Genomic DNA, 20,528 nt, shown 5'->3' on the forward strand with positions numbered 1-20,528 from the left:
TATTTGTGTCACTTGACACGTGTGGATTTAAGTTTAAATGTTTTATTTTTGTCTCTTGGTGGGAAAGTGTTCAACTATAGCTTTTTCAAATAATATAATGTTTTGTCATAAATACCTTGGGAAAGGAATCTTTGGAGAGGTCAACATATGTTTGACCCGAAAATAAATTTCAGAGGGGTTTAAAATGGGTTAAATGAACACCTAGGGGTAGTTTAATTGGGTTTCCTAAAGCCCATAAGGTATACCTAGGGGTTAGGGGTAATTTTAGGCAAGTTTCTACTTTTAAGTGACTCTTTTGACACTTTAAAAATTGGCTTTTCTGAATTGTGCGAAAATTGAAATTAGAAGTTTGATCTTAGTTGTAAACTTTCCTTTTCGAATGAGTCTTTTTCCCATTCTGTCTTACTTTCCTTTTTGAGTTTTAGAAACTTGTGAGAACTGAGAGAATGGGCTTCTTAATCAAGAATTGGAGAATTTGAGGGTAATCACCCACTCTCCATTTTTGGAGACAAAAGAATTTTGTAAAGAAAAAGATAGAATTTTGGTTGAGAATTTTAGCTAAGGGTAGAAAGAGAAGAACCATGGAATTGGGCTGCTCATCCCCAACAAAACTAACCTACCTTTTGGGGAAGATTAAGGTTGGTCATATTCATCATATAATGGATTTCTTATTGCATGTGTTTGTAAGTAATGTTTGTGAAAAAGATTTGTTTCCATGCATGTTCTTCTGGAAATTTATTGGTATTTTGTTTTAGATCTTGTATGTGTGTTGGGAGTAATCAAGATCTCCTACTCTTGGGAGAGAGGAGGATCTTGTGGGTGGTAGAAGTGACAACCCTCGAGTGAAAGACTCTCATTATGAGAGCGATCACAAGGGAATTTATGTGACCCTTGCTGCATGGCTTGTTTATGCATTGGGGGTCATAAGGAGGGAAATAAGGCGTGAATGCCTTTGGGGGCATAAGGAGTAAGGGGTTGATTTATGTTACACTTGATGTGTTTGGATGTCATGAGGTGGCTATATGTTTTGGTTTGCCATGAGGTGGCTATTTGTTTTACCATACTTGCAGTCTCCTCAGGGTACTTGGTCCACTACCACCCTTGAAAAGACATCACCAATGTGTGGTGCAGTGTAGCTCGGGTTGGGGTTGTGTTTGAGTTGTGTATTTTTCTATCTTTTGTGTTTGCATGTTTGTTGCCTCTCTAGGGCTTGGTTCTCTGAGCTCGGGGGTGGCTACTAGTTAGCCTAGGCTGGGAGGTGAGCACTCCATGGTCATAGCCTATGTTTTATTTATAGGATTGTTGGAAGAAAGGAAAGAGGACAAGTAGAGGTTGCTAGATTTCAGTTGTTACAGAAAAGATGTGGAAATGGAATATATATGTTTTAAGTAGCAACATTGTAATAGGAAATTATGTCATATCTATTTTTCAAAAAGAAATGTATCAAATGTTTGTAAGAGCCTCATTGAATAGAAATGAGAGATCCATTAGTACTGAAGGTTATTTCGTAATTTGATGTACCTTATAGAGATGAAATATTGTTTTATGCTATACTAAAGAAATGAATCTGGATTTAGAGCCTAAAGATTTCCTGAACTTTAATAATTGTAGGTTATACAATATTTAGGAAAGAAAAATGAAATTTATTTTACCCCTTTATGCATATGAAATAGATTAAGGAAATAAATAAATGATTTAATGATTGCATGCATGCTGTTTTCGAATATGAAAGTTCCAATTTAATTCCTATTGCATGGCTAAGTTTAAAAGATTCTAGATAAATTAAGTTGCAGAAATTAAAATCGCATATGTATTTGCAAGAATTTAAGTCTGGGAATTAAATAGTCTATCTAGTTTAATAATCACATATGTGTATAGTTGTTGTTAAAATTATCATACTCTATTATTTATCTTTGTGCAGAAAATAAAATCTATACTATTCTTAGTGAATTTAATTATGACAATTACCTTATTTATAGCAGAAAGAGAAACTATATTTAAATAAATCTAAACTATTTAGCCTATTTTTTTTATTACAACAGCCAGGTTAGCAAAGAAAGAAAAGAAATATAATACATGGATCTAGTTAGGGATGATTTAATCATTCTGTTCAAAGGACTGGAATAATAGTACATATTTACTTATAGAAAACTTAAACCCTAAATCTAAGTGCAATCAAAATATGCTTATTTAAATTTATATCTAGAATATATGTATATAAACAGAAAGTATATATATTCATATATTTATTTATATTCATAATTAAAAACATATTTGTATATGTAATCCAAATATATATATATATATATATAACTAATTTAAAAATATAAACTTATTTAAAAAATATATATATATTAAAAAAAAAAAACAAATTTAAAAAAAATAATATAATAATATAGGAAATAGGGGCGTGGGCTAGGCCCTAACCCACTATGCTATCACGCAGTGGGCGGCGCCCAAGGCACTGCCACTGTGTGAGCACACAGTGGGCGGTGCCCTGGGCACCACTACTGTGTGAACACACAGTGAGTGGCACCTCGGCACCGCCACTATGTGGTCACACAATGAGCGGTGTTGGCCGGGGATGGACCGCCGCTCTCCTCCTCCAACATACAGTCTCCGCCGTCCACCATGGCCGGTGCCCAGGGTTGCAAATTCGACCCTGCAAATATTTCTTAAATAAAAAAGATATGTATAAAACCCTAGCCCAGGTAGGACTAGGGTAATAATATTTGAAAGGATTTAGAAATAAAAAAAAAAAAAGAAAGAAATTAGGGTTAATATATATTCTTTTTATAGATAGTTTAGTTATATGGAAATAAGTATATTTTAGACAAAGAACATTCTTTTTTTTTGTGAAAGCATGTAGATAAATTAGGAAAGTATAAATGGCCCATGAGGTAAATGTTTATTAAAAAAAAAAAAAGTATTATATATATATATATATATTTGATGAATAGGGCAAATTTTTAGACTAAATATTTTTATAAACATATATATGCTTTTGATAATCAAATGGGCATATTTTAAAAGGATGTAAAAAAAAAATTTAAAGGTTTCTGGAGTTCAATCTTATGAAAGATTTGGATGAAATCGGTAAATTAATTTTGGAGATCTAATTGGATTTTCATAAGCAAATGGAATTATTAAATAAAGTAATTAAATAATTTAATATAAGAGGATAGTGTAGGGGTGTAAAGACTAATCCCTCTAAGTGGACTAAACCTTGTGAACCCTCTTAACCCAAGAGGGAATCTTTTATTAGGTAAATTAACCAGCTTAATGATGATTGGCACTTTAATTGTAATGGCTCCATTTGATAATGTTAACTTAAATAAATAGGTTTTAGTATTGAATTAATAGATGCCAATTTCTTTGTAAATTAAGTATTAAGGAGGAACATAATTACAGGGTGGAGGAAAATTGATATGTAATTAATATAGAATCAAGTAAATTATGTTAATGTCTAGTTAAGAGAAATGGTTTAATTTATGTTCTAATATTCGCAAACGAAATGATAAAGACTTTGGAATGAATTTAATATTCCCTTATAAATTTTATTCGCCCCACTTGATATTAGGAACTATCGTAAATTGTTATGTTAGTATTTAATATCAATTAATAATTTGTCAGAACCACATGTTAAGTTGTCACAACTATTTAAAGCGAATGAATACATGTAATTATGTGTTTTAAAAAAAAATTTGTCAGTTGTGTTTTGCCCTAAATTTTGGACATGACATTTTGGTATCAGAGCCCCAGGTTCAAACACTGGTGAACATGGGCTCCATTCATAACTCAGTTGAAAATGAATTACGGCTTAAAGTATAACACCTAGGTGGAACTTGTGATATAACAAAGTGAGACATAAATAAACAGATCAACAAATATCAATTCAAGGGGCTCCAAGGGTCACTAAAAGCCCTGAAATTAGAAATTATTAGTCATAATATTTATGGCTTAAATAAAACCCCAAAGGCTGTGAAATATTCAACTATTTATTCATATGAAGTAATTTTGATGTCTATTAATGAAAAATTAGACCTTTTGTACCTACGAGGTTACCATTCAATTGGAACCTAAAATGCACTAACTACCCTAATCAAATCAATTATGAGGAGTTAATTTATCAATAAAATACTCTTGATGATAACTAAAAGAATGCCATCCATCGAGATATGTTCTTGACATGGCAAATAAAATGAGATAATTAGACCTTAGATGGAGGCACCATAAACAAGATAAATAAGAATCAAAATAGATCAAATTAAAATTTCAAGTTATGTGAAAATTATGATGGTTTAAAAGATCAAGGCCGCCATAGAAGATATAAATGAAGAAGAGATAAAAGGAGCTCTTAGCTCAGATAGAATCATTGGCCTATCCTAATGATTAGGTACCTTAAGAATGTGATCATGTTAGATTTCTTATTAAGAGCATTTGTTAGACAGTGTTTGTAGCAATATAGTGAAGCTAGAGTTGGATAACCTTAAAGATAAGAACTAAACTGATGTATGACAATCCCCTTGATCAGAGAACCCTAGTAATGCTATAGGTGAGTTAAATAAGGAGAAAGAAGGCATGAAATTTTTGGATAAAAACATGTATTTACAATAAACCCTAAGTTCATCCGTGGTTATATAATTAGGGGAACAAGCAAGTAAAACCTCAACTAGTTCCTTTATGGGAAAATAATCTTGGAAAAAGTAGATAATGGAAGAGAGAGTAGAGTTGATTTAGGAATCATACAAAAAAATCCCCATTGAAGTGCAAGGAGTGTAAAAGTATTAGGATCCTATAATCTAGAAATGTGTAATTAGATCGTTTAGAAACTAAGGAGGAAAGTGCAACCCAATCATGGTTAGTCGCTAGGTACAAGACAGTATGTAACACAATTTAACTACTAGGCACAATCAAAGAAGCTTTGCAAATTTTGGCACTCAAGTGTGAAAGTATGCAAAAAACATTAAGTATGGATGAAGCAACATGCGGATGAAAATGGCTCATGGAGAGATAGTATAGCAGTATTTTAATACCAAGGTTTTAATGAAAGATCAGTTGGTAGTATATAATCTTTTATGGGAACAATGATAAGGGGTGGAACTAGGTGGCTAGCTATGGGAGAACTTGGAAATTCTGGGAGTCTTAAGACATTAGTAACTATGGGACATCCTTATGTTATACCATAATTGGGTAACTGGATATTAGGATGGTAAGATGGTTGATTTAGATTGAAGAGATCGAAGGTTGTGATATGCCGAAGTTGGCTAGTAAGTAAAGATAAATAAGTAATATGGAATGAGATAACTTCCCTTTTACTTAATTTTAATTAAAAGGATGGGTGTTGGCCACTTTCGAGTGCACACCCCCTTGATTTTATAATTGCATAAGTAAAATAGGAGAGAATAAGTTCACTCTCCAAGTTGTTTGAATGTTGTCCTGAAATGTGTGAGTAGAAATTGTTGTCAACCATTATCGACCTTACTTGATAATGAATCCACCCCAAATGGCTCTTAACCATAAGTGTTAGTAATTTTGGCAACAAGCTCCTACCTAATGAAGGCAAGTGAATGTTAGAGGTGAAAATATAAGAACCTAACATAAGATGCTAAGAGAACAAATGATGTCCCTAGTAAAATTATATGATTACATTATACAAATCCTAAGAGATTCCAAGTAAGCAAGTGTCAATGTTGTATCAAATTATTAACTGTGCGTGTAAGACATGAAAGTGTCGATGCTTGAAGCTACCATGTAACATTGAGTCAGGGCTTAGCATATTAAGATAATTAATAGAAGTCCAAGAGGAATGGACGGAGAATGGTAGAGTTAGTGCAATCACCTATTAGATATAATTAAAGATGGTAACAACCCTAAATAGATAGTGGATTATATCAGAAAGTGTTGCTTGAAATAGTTAGCATGTGAAGGTTAAAATGGAACATGATTTATTAAAATGAATGCGATCTCTTGTATAAGAATGTATTTCATAAATTGATAAAGGAATTTAAAGAATCTAAAACCTCAAGAGTCTAATAATCACTTCCTAACACACTAAGGACACCTGATCTTGGGTGATGTGTTGCGGTTACTCCCTATAGCATGGCTAGAATGGTCATCTTGTTTCGAGTTTGAACCAACATTAATTTTGATTTTCTTTGAAGAGTATATTGTGACACTGGGGCTAGAACTTTTATTTATTTATTTTGTTTATGAAGAGAGGACCACTAAAATTATGTTTCTTTTTATATAAACTATGGCACTTGCTGTGTTTCTACTTTTAATAATTTTCAATTGTCGGCATTTTTCTTCTTTTTATTGGACTTGGCAGAAGTAACTTGTATTTTTTGTGAAAAAGTGTCAAGTGGTCATTTTGATGGTTGATATAACTAGCCCTAGTGATGTGATTTGTGAAATATCTATCATGTTCATAGAACCACTGATAGTGTGTCTAGGGAGAATACCGCAAGGAGTGAAATTAGGCACAAGAATTAACAAAGAACATGTTTCATCAAATTAAGATAAAGGAAGGAATATCCTCCTAAGTAAGATTAATTGTGAGTAATTTGAAAGAGAAAGTTTATAACAAAAGTGTGACCTAGACCTAATGAATTGTGAAAGTAATGATTGTCGACTGATAAATTTGGTATGTATATGGAGATGAATGCATGTAAGATATCTGAAATAAGTATTAGTAATTTCCATCACTCCTTTGGAATGGGATTGTAGGGTACCTCAATGTTTGGAAATGGCGAATAATGTTCCCTATAAAACTTAAACCTTGGAGCCTATAAATATAAAAACATTTTAATCCCTAGTGGTAGAAAACTACCCTATATAAGGGCAGAATTGGAGGACCTAAATTTGATTTTGCCTTGCCACCTAAGATGAACATGGTACCTACATACATACACACGTATAAGGGGGAATGTAACAAAAATACTAAGAACTTAACCATATGAAGATAGAAAGTTAATTACAATAATAAGTTGATTTTGGTATTTCACCCTTCTAGTAGGAAAGGTAATAGTTTGAGTAACTTATGGAAATGGAGGGAAAGGTTATGTCCCTACTTCAAAATTCTACTCATGCGACTTCCAGGAGTAAGTCAAACTCTAGGGGAGCAGGATGTAAGGGCTTCCCCAAACCAAGCTTTGATTTACTTAGTTGACCATGTTTGACCTATTAATAAATGCTTTATAATTCAATAGAATGGACTATGTTAGGCAGATAGGTTTGTGAGAAATATAATTGAACCAAGTTATAGAGTTATTGCACCTAGTGGTGTACTTTTGATGTGTTATGAAGTTGAAATCCTAAAAGACCCATTGATTGGATAATCTTGATTTAACGTATGTCAGCTATGTCTAGATGTAGGACTTATATGATTCTGTGATTGGGTAACATTGATGAATGTGGATCCTTCATTTATATGCTTTATAAATACAAAACTCTATATGATTCTAGAATAGGATAAATTTGAGAGGAAGTATGTCATTATTAGATTTGCAAGACTTTACTATGATGATAGAAATAGGAATGCATGCTTTAATGTATGGATCAAAATTATGTGAATGATGATGAGGAGTTATTTGGATGAAAGATGTATTGATTGATAAATGTATCTTGTATGCAGAGTGTTGTAGTGCATTATTATTCATGTGTTTTATATTATATGAGATTACTTGGAAGTACTAATGTGTGAATTGAGTTGCACAGGAATTATCGATGTGACCATGGAAACATTACGGAGAACCAAACCTAGACTTATGTATGTTCATAAGCCAGAGGTTGTCTATTTGGAGAGACAACACCCCATTTGTGTTGTATTTTATTCATAACAGTTTATGCTACATGAGTGTTAAGTGCCATTTAAATTTAATGTGTAAAACCCACAAGAGATGATTTCATGTTTTAAATTGTAAAAGTGTTTTATTTGTGTCACTTGACACATGTGTGGATTTAAGTTTAAATGTTTTATTTTTGTTTCTTGGCGGGAAAGTGTTAAACTATAGCTTTTTCAAATAATATAATGTTTTGTCATAAATACCTTGGGAAAAGAATCTTTGGAGAGGTCAACATATGTTTGACCCGAAAATAAACTTCAGAGGGGTTTAAAATGGGTTAAATGAACACCTAGGGGTAGTTTAATAGGGTTTCCTAAAGCCCATAAGGTATACCTAGGGGTTAGGGGTAATTTTAGGCAAGTTTCTACTTTTAAGTGACCCTTTTGACACTTTAAAAATTGGCTTTTCTGAATTGTGCGAAAATTGAAATTAGAAGTTTGATCTTAGTTGTAAACTTTCCTTTTCGAATGAGTCTTTTTCCCATTCTGTCTTACTTTCCTTTTTGAGTTTTAGAAACTTGTGAGAACTGAGAGAATGGGCTTCTTAAGCAAGAATTGGAGAATTTGAGGGTAATCACCCACTCTCCATTTTTGGAGACAAAAGAATTTTGTAAAGAAAAAGATAGAATTTTGGTTGAGAATTTTAGCTAAGGGTAGAAAGAGAAGAACCGTGGAATTGGGCTGCTCATCCCCAACAAAACTAACTTACCTTTTGGGGCAGATTAAGGTTGGTCATATTCATCATATAATGGATTTCTTATTGCATGTGTTTGTAAGTAATGTTTGTGAAAAAGATTTGTTTCCATGCATGTTCTTCTGGAAATTTATTGGTATTTTGTTTTAGATCTTGTATGTGTGTTGGGAGTAATCAAGATCTCCTACTCTTGGGAGAGAGGAGGATCTTGTGGGTGGTAGAAGTGACAGCCCTCGAGTGAGAGACTCTCATTATGAGAGCGATCACAAGGGAATTTATGTGACCCTTGCTGCATGGCTTGTTTATGTATTGGGGGTCATAAGGAGGGAAATAAGGCATGAATGCCTTAGGGGGCATAAGGAATAAGGGGTTGATTTATGTTACACTTGATGTGTTTGGATGCCATGAGGTGGCTATATGTTTTGGTTTGCCATGAGGTGGCTATTTGTTTTACCATACTTGCAGTCTCCTTAGGGTACTTGGTCCACTACCACCCTTGAAAAGACATCACCAATGTGTGGTACAGTGTAGCTCGGGTTGGGGTTGTATTTGAGTTGTGTATTTTTCTGTCTTTTGTGTTTGCATGTTTGTTGCCTGTCTAGGGCTTGGTTCTCTGAGCTCGGGGGTAACTACTAGTTAGCCTAGGCTGGGAGGTGAGCACTCCATGGTCATAGCCTATGTTTTATTTAAAGGATTGTTGGAAGAAAGGAAAGAGGACAAGTAGAGGTTGCTGGATTTAAGTTGTTACAGAAAAGATGTGGAAATGGAATATATATGTTTTAAGTAGCAACATTGTAATAGGAAATTATGTCGTATCTATTTTTAAAAAAGAAATGTATCAAATGTTTGTAAGAGCCTCATTGAATAGAAATGAGAGATCCATTAGTACTAAAGGTTATTTCATATTTTGATGTACCTTATAGAGATGAAATATTGTTTTATGCTATACTAAAGAAATGAATCTGGATTTAGAGGCTAAAGATTTCCTGAACTTTAATAATTGTAGGTTATACAATATTTAGGAAAGAAAAATGAAATTTATTTTACCCCTTTATGCATATGAAATAGATTAAGGAAAGAAATAAATGATTTAATGATTGCATGCATGTTGTTTTCGAATATGAAAGTTCCAATTTAATTCCTATTGCATGGCTAAGTTTAAAAGATTCTAGATAAATTAAGTTGCAGAAATTAAAATCGCATATGTATTTGCAGGAATTTAAGTCTGGAAATTAAACAGTCTATCTAGTTTAATAATCATATATGTGTATAGTTGTTGTTAAAATTATCATACTCTATTATTTATCTTTGTGCAGAAAATAAAATCTATACTATTCTTAGTGAATTTAATTATGATAATTACCTTATTCATAGCAGAAAGAAAAACTATATTTAAACAAATCTAAACTATTTAGCCTATTTTTTTTATTACAACAGCCAGGTTAGCAAAGAAAGAAAAGAAATATAATACATGGATCTAGTTAGTGATAATTTAATCATTCTATTCAAAGGACTGGAATAATAGTATGTATTTACTTATGTAGTGCCCCGCCAGGAACCCTAAAGGATAGCAACACAACAAGGCAACTAAAAGGCGCAATAATTTTTTTTTTAAAAGATTAAATGAATTAATCATAGCTTGCACAATAATTAACAAATGTGGAAGACTAACATTTACATCCTAAAGGGTTACCAACGAAGATTACTTCTAATAAAAACTACATCACAATGTTAATCCAATCATCCATTTAAATTAAGGAAAGCCAATAATGATTAAATAACTCATATTCATAAATTGATCTCCAAAAGATAGGCTTAAAGAATTACAACATATATTCTTCCAATGATTCATTTATACATAATAGGAAAGATAATTGAAACAATATATATCCCATGAACTTAAATTACAATATTCCATAAATTACATGGCTTCCATAGAACAATAAAATACAAAGGTTACAAGTTGTTGATACAATGACCACACGGGCCTCAAGGTACAAAATCAAGAACATAAGTGCTACACGAAGCAAGAACCAAGATGCACCGGCAAAGCCAATCCTCGCGTGAAGGTAGGAACAAGATATCCGATGGGAAGTGGCACTACCACCCAACCATGTGATCCCATAATGGAACCACCCCACCGTGCTAGGAGATAGCAAAAGACCCTCAAGCAAGCAAGAAAAGGTACAACAGTACACATGACTCCACAGTACACAAGTGACTCGACTCACAAAACACTAGCGACCCTAGAGAGAGAGTGTCATCACATGGCTTAAGATGGTTACCCTAGGTAGGTCTCCATAGGTCCCGGCCCCCATCATGGGTTATCCTGGTAACCTCTCCCGAACCCCCGGCTCCATCTAAGCATCATGCGGACCCTACCATCCTTTCGTGAGGACAAGGTGGTAGGTTTGCCATTCCAGGCCTTCCCAAACACCTTGAGCCTATACAAGCACTCAACCGTGTACGGGGTACATTATCTTAATTAAATTAATAACTACCCACCCCCTAAACAAATTATTAGGTTATCACTTAATAGCTGACTTTCAAGGGGTTATCCTGCCATCCACTTTGGGTGCGGCCCCCGCCCGAAAGCCACTCTCTCTACTAGGCCACTAACTGGATAAGACTATCTATGAGAACTCTATGGTGGGCTAACAACCATAAATTATCCAGACATAACACAGGTGGAGGACTCACAGTCACAAACCCAGGGTTGACCATTAGGGACATAACACATAATAGCTCACTTCCTCAAGGTTTGAACATCGACAACATAATAACAATTTTAAACATAATGCGACGACATTAAAACAACTAGATTGCAATTATTAAAACACAAGATCCTACACAAGCAATCTTTCTTTGAGCAACCAACATTTAAATCAAATTAAACAAATGTAAATATCGGCTAATATAAAATAATTCCAAAATAACAACTATTCGTCGAATACAATCATCATACGATTATTTTACAATACTTGGATAAACAAACACTAATATCAAATTTAACCCAACTTCCCCTTTATTCCAATGTTAATGCTAACCTCCATATTATTCTATTTATTTTCAAAATACCAAGCAATTAAATTCTAATCACTAAATCGAGGAATAATTAATTAATCTTAATAACATTATAAACTAACAATTAACTTAATATTATTATTTAATATTAAATGATAACATATTATTATTTTTATTTAAATAACAATATATTATCATGTAATATTAAACCCAAAATAACACTAAGAATTTTATTTTAACCACTAACAAATTATAATATTATTTTCTTTTTTTAAAACTAAAAAAAAATATTAAAAAAAACAATTTTTAAACCCCAACGTGGGGCCCCCAAGCACCCACGACAGCTTGCTGCTATTCCCAGACTGGGGAATGCAGCGCTTACTACATCCTCAGTCATGGGGAAAGCAGCGAGGCTGCAGGGAGAGGGGAGTTGCGTGGGCTGGGTTGAGCCCAGCTCCCCGCCACCGCCCCCAATCCCAAACACCAATAAAAATTTAATTTTTGTTTTCAATTTTTTTTTTGTTTTAACAACAATTTAAATTTCATTTTTTTTAAAAAACGTCTAAGACAAAATGAAAGGAGTTATTAACAGAGACAGAGGTGGAAACCTCTGTTAAAACAAAATTAACAACTAATTTCCCAGCCACATCATTTTTTATCAAACATACAAACAAAAGATAAATTATAAAAGTCACTAGTAATGCCAAATTTTACCAGCAAATAAAAATCTTCTGAGACAAAACAGGGGGAATAAAATTTCATCCAAATCAGCCCAATTCACTCTAAAATTTAAATTAAATGGGAATAGAATTAATCTCTAACCTCCAATTGAATTTCTTTGCTCCCAACAAGCATGAACAAGAAAAATTAACTCATAATCATCATTTTTTAAACTGAAATTACCAGGGAGAGGTATTTTATAAATGCTTGGCAAAATTTTGCCAGCATAACACTACTAAAACCCAACAATATTTCTAATTACAAACAGCAAAACAAACCAAGAAATTTCTTGCATAAGCAAAGATGAAACAACACAAATTAAGTTAAGAAACTACATGGAGAGAGTTTGAGTTTGGAATTTTGATAACAAATTGATAGAATCCTTCTTCCACAAACCCATGACAAACAAACACTCAACACCCAAAATTCATAAATCAAGCTTTTAAACAAATAACAGAGAATTGGAAGAAAGCAAGGATTTTTTTTTGAAATAAACAAGGATTCAACCAACCTCTATGATTTCCAAGAAGGAATGGTATGCTTCAGCAGGATTCCCAGCTAGTTCAAAACCCAAATCCACCCTTCAAGCAATTTTTCCAAAATTTCTTCTTCCTCCTCCAAATAAGCATAACCCCCAAAATCTCCTCCAAGGTAATTTAGTAAGACAATCTTTTAACCTAATTTTCTAGGTTGCAAAATTTTCTATTAAAAAAAAACATTAAAATCCAACCATTGACTTTCTTTTCTTTTCTTTTTTCTTTTTCATATTCCTCAAAACAAATAAATGAAAATTCCCTTTTTTTGAAAATTACATTTTTCATATATAGCAATTAAATCAACTTTTCTACTAAATAGGAAAACAATGAGTTAGCTTTATTTGCATATATTAAAAGCAATTAACTAATTTATTCTACTTCTTCCGTTGGATCTAAACACGATTACTTTGCCAAAATAAGCAACTAAAAGTTAAAATCTAATAAACTAATCAATTAAGCTTGATTCAAGACATAAGGCATAATAAGGAATAAATCGCTCAAGCCAACAAATAATGACAACTTATACTTTAAATAAATAACCGAACCACTATGGCACGCAAATTGAGGAAAAGCAAAAAGACTCGAAATTCGAACAAACGGAATGAACGACCGACTGACAGCACTCACTAAATAAAGACTGAGGTAAGGACTAGGGTCAAAGGCTATCTCCTCCACTCCCATCGGACATATTAGGCACGCTCAGACCTATGAAGCCAGGTGGAGACGATACCTCGTACCTACCCGGTACTTGTACCTGCAATATCTTGCATCATCGAAGCACACATACATGCATATAAATATAGAATACATGGCATGCACACCGATGAAGGAGAATCGCGACGTTCCCTATCTCATCGAAACGAGTGAAGGAAAATCGTCCCCTTGCATCCAATACAATAGCAAACACGCAACATATATATGACACATTGCCTAGATAAAGTAAGATGTCAGTACGAGCAATAATCCATGAAATACTAGAAATCACCAATACTGAAATACTAAAAATAACTCATGCATCCAATATCCAGATAAACATGAAATAATATCAAATACGTCTGCAAAATGACGAGCAATAAAGTGTCAACTGAATAGTAAACTGCAACACAAAATCAGTCTAATAAGTCCGATCGAGAAGGGGTACTACATTCTCCCCCACAAAACTAGGCTTACTCCTGGAAGCCTAAAACAAATAAGGATAGAGCTCTCTCATCTTCACTGCATCCTCCCATGTCACCGAGGTCTCATCATTTGGGTCCCATAGGACCCTTACCTGGTCGATGGTGCGTCCCCTGAGGGTCAAATCCCGACGCTGAAGAATGCACACGGGCTCCATAGAAAGCTGCCCGTCCTCGACCTGCAAAGCGTTCCAATCAAGAACATGAGTCACATCTGGGTGATAAGGTCGAAGAACTGAAACATGAAAGACATCGTGGATGCAGGATAGACTTGGTGGCAAGGCAAGACGGTAGGCAACAGGTCCTATCCTCTTAAGGATCTCAAACGGGCCAACAAAATGAGGCGCCAACTTAGAACCCTTTCCATAACAGATCGGACTCTTACGCGGACGCACTCTCAAGAATACACGGTCACCAACAGAAAACTGACGATCTACCCTATGAGCATCTGCATACTTCTTCTGCCTATCCTGTGCAGCTACCAAATGCTCATGAATCCGCTCTACCTGCTGCTCCCTCTCTCGAAGGATATCTGGGCCTATAAGCACCCTGTCCTCTAACCGATCCCAACTCAATGGAGTATGACAAGGACGACCATACAATGCCTGAAAGGGAGACATACCTATGGAGCTATGATATCCGTTGTTATAAGCAAACTCCACAAGATAAATATAATCCTCCCAACGCGACTGCTGGTCCATAACATACATGCGAAGCATGTCCTCTAAAACCTGATTCACACGCTCAGTCTGACCATCTGTCTCTGGGTGATAAGCTGAACTGAAGTTCAGCTGAGTTCCCAAAGCATGCTGAAGTGAGGTCCACAATGCTGAGGTAAAGACTGGATCTCTATCAGAGATTATCTACCTCGGAATCCCATGCAATCTCACCACATCTTCCAAGAAGACACGAGCCACCACCACTGCTATATAGGAAGCTCAGATAGGAACAAAATGAGCAACCTTCGTCAACCTGTCAACAATGACCATGATGGCATCATGATGACGTGAAGAAACAGGCAACCCAACAATGAAATCCATGGAAATGATGTCCCATTTCCAATCCGGTACTAAATTAGGCTGTAAAAGCCCTACTGGGTGCTGATGCTCTGCCTTCACTCGCTGGCATTCCAAACACTTCGACACAAAATCGGCAATGTCATGCTTCATACCAGCCCAATGATAAATCTGTCTAAGATCTGCATGCATCTTCTTGACACCTGGATGTGCCGAATAAGGTGCACGATGGGCCTCAGTCATGATCAAAGTGTGAAGACCCTCCAAAGGAGGTACGTAGATCCGACCAAGATGACGTAGAATGCCATCTGCCTCAAGGCTAAACCCAGCAAATCTACCCTCTAAGGGCCTTCCGGACTCCAACACGGCTCTAACATCCTGATACCAAGAGTCCTGAGGAAGAACTCCAAGAATTCTCTCTCTCAAGTCCACTCCAAGGGACAATGCTGAAACTTCATGCCACCTACGACTCAAGGCATCAGCCACTACATTCTCCTTCCCCTAAATATATCGAACCTCAAAATCATACTCGCAGAGGAATTCCATCCACCTTCGCTGTCGAGCATTCAAGTTCAGCTGCATGAAGATATATTGCAAACTGCGGTGATCACTATGCAGCTCAAACCAATGCCCTAACAGAAAGTGACGCCACCTAACCAACGCATGCACTACAGCTGCCAACTCCAAATCATGAACTGTATAGTTCAACTTGTGGTCCTTGAGCTTGCGAGACTCATAGGCAACCACACGTCCATCCTGCATAAGCACCGCACCTATACCTTCTAAAGGGGCATCTGTGCATACCATAAACTCTCTGGATGGATCAAGGACTGCCAAAATCGGAGCACTGACAAGGAGTTCCTTCAAGGCATGAAATGCTGACTCACACTACTCTGACCAAACAAACTTCTTCCCTTTCCTCTGAAGAGAAGTAATCGGGTGACCTATATGGGAAAAATCCTTAACAAAGCGATGGTAATATCTGGCCAAACCCATAAAGCTCCGAACCTCTGAAACATTAGTCGACGCTGGCCAATCCACTATGGCTTGGATCTTTGAAGGATCCACAGATACACCCTCTCCTGAAACCACATGACCAAGATATTTCACCTCAGTCTGGAAGAAATCACACTTCGCTAAATTGGCATAAAGCTGATTCTCCCTCAAACACTGCAAAACTAGATGCAGGTGACCCTCATGCTCTTCCATCGATCTAGAATAAATCAATATATCATCCAAGAACACAAGGACAAAATGATCCAGGTATGCACGGAAAACCCCATTCATGAGGCACATGAAAACTGAAGGCGCGTTTGTCAACCCAAATGGTACTACTGTGAACTCATAGTGACCATAACGAGTGCGAAACGCTGTCTTATGAATGTCTGCATCATGAATGCGCAACTGATGGTACCCAAATTTTAGATCAATCTTAGAGAACACCATGGCTCCCTTCACCTAATCGAAAAGATCATCAATATGAGGCAATGGATATCGATTCCGGATGGTTACCTTATTCAGCTGTCGGTAATCAATGCATAACCGAAGAGAACCATCTTTCTTCTTTACGAAGATAATAGGCGCACCCCAAGGAGAGACACTAGGACGAATGAATCCCTTGGTCAACAATTCCTCCATCTGCAACTTCAACTCACTCAACTCCTGCGTAGTCATCCGATATGGAGCTCTCGAAATAGGTTCTGCACTAGGAACCAAGTCAATGCGGAAATCTATTTCTCACTTCGGAGGCATACCAGGAATCTCCAATGGAAACACATCAGCAAACTCTCGAAGAATAGGGTGCCTATCAAGAGCTATTTCTCGACTCTCTCCCTCATCCAAATCCTCAAGAGTTACTACAAAAAGCTGACATCCTCTACGCATACACCGCTTAAGTTGCATAGTGGAAATCATACGTAAGGATATCGATCTCTGAACTCCAACGATCCCCACTTTCTTGCCATGGTCATCTAAACACTCTACTGTCTTCTGACGACAGTCCACATGAGCACTGTGAGATGATAACCAATCCATCCCCAACACTACTCCATAGGATCCCAAAGGAATGACACGAAGGTCAACAGAAGTCACAAAGGGACCTAGATCCAACTCACAACTAGGATCAAAGGCATCTACGAACACGCGCACCCCGGTAGCTAACTCAACCTGCCACCTATCCACCTGCTTAGCAGACGTGAGTCCACACCGCTCCACAATGGATGAAGAAATAAAAGAATCCGATGCACCGGAGTCAAAAAGCACTGAGATAGGGATACCACACAACACACCTACGGCCTCAATAACTGTCCCCTGATGTTCAGCCTGGTGGTTATCAACCGCTGCAAACACTTTGTGGGACCTACCAGCATCCCCTACTGTAGGCTCTAATGCAGCTGGCCCCTGATTCCCTGACTGGTGGATACGCTGAAGACACTGCACGGCTATATGACCATACTGCCCACAAGAGTAGCAAGCTCCTCTACCTGGTCCTCTACCTCCAGTCGGCCCACTGGACTGTTGAAAGCTTCCCCTACTAGGGGCCTGTGATGCACTCTGAGAAGACTGTCCTGGAAAACCCTGTTTGCTCCTCCGCCAGTTCCTATTTCTTCTATGAGGAGGGTTGCCACCTTGCTGGCCCTGAGATTGTTTTGGTTTTTGCTGCTGCGGTTGCTGTTGCGGCTGCTGCTGCTACTACTGTCCACCCTTAGCGGGTGCCTGAGGAGTCCTAAATGGTGCCGTTGACTGGGACTGATTCCCACGAGCTCTGTTCCCACTGGAAGGAACACTCCCTATCTGAATTCTTGTCTGTCCACCATGCGGACGGATGAGGTTCTGCTCAACCAATCTGGCTTTCACCACCGTTACCTCCACTGAAACTGGCTCAAAAACTCTAACCCCTCCACTAATGCGGTCGTTAAGACCTCTCAAGAAATGTTGTACGAGCATAGTCTCATCGTTGCCAATCCCGGCATACTGCTTCAGCTCATAGAATCTATGCTCGAACTGGTCAACTGACATACCAAACTGCCACAATGAATAGAACTCATCTGCCTGAGTCTGTCTCCACTGCGGTGAGAGAAACCGTGCTCTGAACCTCTCTAAGAAGATCTCCCAAGAAACAGTATTGATATTCAGACCAATCTTCTCCTCCTCTAACTTCCACCATATAGAAGCAAAATCATCAAGATGCATGATCGCACATCTCGCTCGGGTGTTGCTACTGTATGGGAACATAGCGAAACACCTATCCAAAGTAATCAACCAAGTCTCTGCCTCGAGACCTGTGCCTCAACCATCGAAGAAAGGAGGGTTGGTCCTCAAAAGATCCTTGATGTGACTTGAGGGAGCTGAATCATGGCCAATTGGAACCTCTCTCCTCCTAGGAGACCTCTCTCTCTCTCTCTCCTCTGAAACATGCTGATGCAACTCCCCAACCTGAGCATGGATGGGCTGCTCACCTTCAGGCCTGGGGCCTAGCCTAGCTAGGACTTCCTGAAACATCTGCCTCAGCTCTTCCCTTTCAGGAACCTGCTCTTATACATGCGGTAATTCCTGATGCACTGACTGATCCTGCTCCATACTCACATGAGCGGGTGGTGGTGAAGGACTATGGCGGTCTGATCCTCAGCCCCATCCCCCACCTCTACCTCTATTGCGGCCACCAACACGGCCAACTCCCCTAGCTTTCCTAACCATGACCAAAATTGCAAAAAAGAAAATGGTTTAGATCAATGACAAGGATAAAGCAAGGGAAATCCAAACACTAAGATCTACACACAAGGTCAAACTGAATGGGCTCACTACAATCCCAGAGTACCCAATGTTGAAACATGGGCTCTGATACCAAATGTAGTGCCCCGCCAGGAACTCTAAAGGATAGCAACACAACAAGGCAACTTTCTTTTCTTTTCTTTTTTCTTTTTCATATTCCTCAAAACAAATAAATGAAAATTCCCTTTTTTTGAAAATTACATTTTTCATATATAGCAATTAAATCAACTTTTCTACTAAATAGGAAAACAATGAGTTAGCTTTATTTGCATATATTAAAAGCAATTAACTAATTTATTCTACTTCTTCCGTTGGATCTAAACACGATTACTTTGCCAAAATAAGCAACTAAAAGTTAAAATCTAATAAACTAATCAATTAAGCTTGATTCAAGACATAAGACATAATAAGGAATAAATCGCTCAAGCCAACAAATAATGACAACTTATACTTTAAATAAATAACCGAATCACTATGGCACGCAAATCAAGGAAAAGCAAAAAGACTCAAAATTTGAACAAATGGAATGAACGACCGACTGACGGCACTCACAAAATAAAGACTGAGGTAAGGACTAGGGTCAAAGGCTATCTCCTCCACTCCCATCGGACATATAAGGCACGTTTAGACCTGTGAAGCCAGGTGGAGACAATACCCCGTACCTACCCGGTACTTGTACCTGCAATATCCTGCATCATCGAAGCACACATACATGCATATAAATATAGAATACACGGCACGCACACCAATGAAGGAGAATCGCGACGTTCCCTGTCTCATCGAAACAAGTGAAGGAAAATCGTCCCCTTGCATCCAATACAATAGCAAACACGCAACATATATATGACACATCGCCTAGATAAAGTAAGATGTCAGTACGAGCAATAATCCATGAAATACTAGAAATCACCAATACTGAAATACTGAAAATAACTCATACATCCAATATCCAGATAAACATGAAATAATATCAAATACGTCTGCAAAATGATGAGCAATAAAGTGTCAACTGAATAGTAAACTGCAACACAAAATCAGTCTAATAAGTCCGATCGAGAAGGGGTACTACAACTTACAAAAAACTTAAACCCTAAATCTAAGTGCAATCAAAATATGCTTATTTAAATTTATATCTAGAATATATGTATATAAACAGAAAGTATATATATACGTATATTTATTTATATTCATAATTAAAAACATATTTGTATATGTAATCCAAATATATATATATATATAACTAATTTAAAAATATAAACTTATTTTAAAAAAATATATATATAAAAAAAAAATAAACAAATTTAAAAAAAATATATATAATAATATAGGAAATAGGGGCGCGGGCCAGGCCCTAACCCACTGTGCTATCACGTAGTGGGCGGCGCCCAAGGCACCACCACTGTGTGAGCACACAGTGGGCAGCTCCCTGGGCACCGCTACTGTGTGAACACACAGTGAGCGGCGCCTCGGCACCGCCACTGTGTGAACATACAGTGAGCGGTGCCTCAGCACCGCCACTGTGTGGTCACACAGTGAGCGGTACTGGCTGGGGATGGACCACCGCTCTCCTCCTCCAACATACAGTCTCCACCGTCCACCATGGCCGGTGCCCAGGGTTGCAAATTCGGCCCTGCAAATATTTCTTAAATAAAAAAGATATGTATAAAACCCTAGCCGGAGTAGGGATAGGGTAATAATATTTGAAAGGATTTAGAAATAAAAAAAAAAGAAAGAAAGAAATTAGGG

This window comes from Cryptomeria japonica, chromosome 10 (genome assembly GCF_030272615.1).
Source record: "Cryptomeria japonica chromosome 10, Sugi_1.0, whole genome shotgun sequence".
In the NCBI taxonomy this organism is placed as follows: Eukaryota; Viridiplantae; Streptophyta; class Pinopsida; order Cupressales; family Cupressaceae; genus Cryptomeria; species Cryptomeria japonica.